The sequence below is a fragment of the Protopterus annectens genome, chromosome 4.part1 (genome assembly GCF_019279795.1).
Source record: "Protopterus annectens isolate FY-2018-M chromosome 4.part1, PAN1.0, whole genome shotgun sequence".
In the NCBI taxonomy this organism is placed as follows: domain Eukaryota; kingdom Metazoa; phylum Chordata; order Ceratodontiformes; family Protopteridae; genus Protopterus; species Protopterus annectens.
The window spans coordinates 192,303,647-192,304,763 of NC_056734.1; positions in this window are offsets into that span (position 1 = coordinate 192,303,647).

Below are 1,117 nucleotides of genomic sequence, written 5' to 3' on the forward strand. Positions count from 1 at the left end.
GGGGGTACTACTAAGGGTAGGGCTGCTGTGGGGGGGTGTGATCCATTACCCTGCCTAGGGCACCATTTGACATTGATCTGACTCTGGTAAAAGCTGCCTCATGTTTACTGACAACCCACTTCTAACAAGTACTGGTTCCATCTGTGAGAGATGCACCCCTTTATCTAAACTGGGGATTAATCTTGCCATTCCAACCAGTCAGCAGCAGCAAACAACACCACTACATTAGCACAGCACTACTATATTACCACAATACCAAAACACTACTCCTACATATGTTGAGGTAGTACTGCGGTTGTAATGAATGCCAGAAGCCTAAACAACAAAATTTCTGAACTTGTGGCTTTCCAAGATCTTGAAAGCATCAGCATTTATATAATTATAAAAATCTGGCTCCACTGTACTGATATAACTCCCTGTATTCAAAGGTATAATACCAATCATGCAATCAGATCCACTGGTAGCTGGGAAATATCTGTATTTATTTGTAACCTCGTTGTCTCTCACCATATTTCACAAGATATAAACCTGGAACTGGTAGAAGTCCTAGTTAGACTCAATAAAATTAAATATCACATCATAGCCAATTATGTATCACCCCTTCAGAGCATGCAGAATACCTTGACCAGTTATAAAACTTAACAATCAAACAAAATATCTTTCTTAAATGTGATTTCAACAATCCCCACTATAACTGGCAAACATTTACTACCAACAACAAATATGCCCAGAGATTTCTAAACTTTATAAATGCCAATGCACTTGACCAAACTGTCCCCCTACCCACTAGAAGCATTAATCTTCTTGATCCTGTCCTCGTAAACATTTCTCCTAAAATTTCCACTCTACTTATTATCTTCTCCCCAGTCAAATCGGATCACCTCAATTTGATTTTCTCTGGGTAGAATGCTTTATGGCCTATAATAGGCCACTCCATTCAGAGTAATTCAAGTTGAGAACAGTTGGCATAATGGTCAAGGTCTTTGCCTCCCATGCACAAGGTACAAGGTTCGATCTTGACCTCTGAACAATGCCTGTTTGGAGTTTGCACATTCTCTCTCTGTTTCTGTGGGTTTCTTCCATGTCCAAAAAACATGCCGAGTGTTTCCATCTCAAA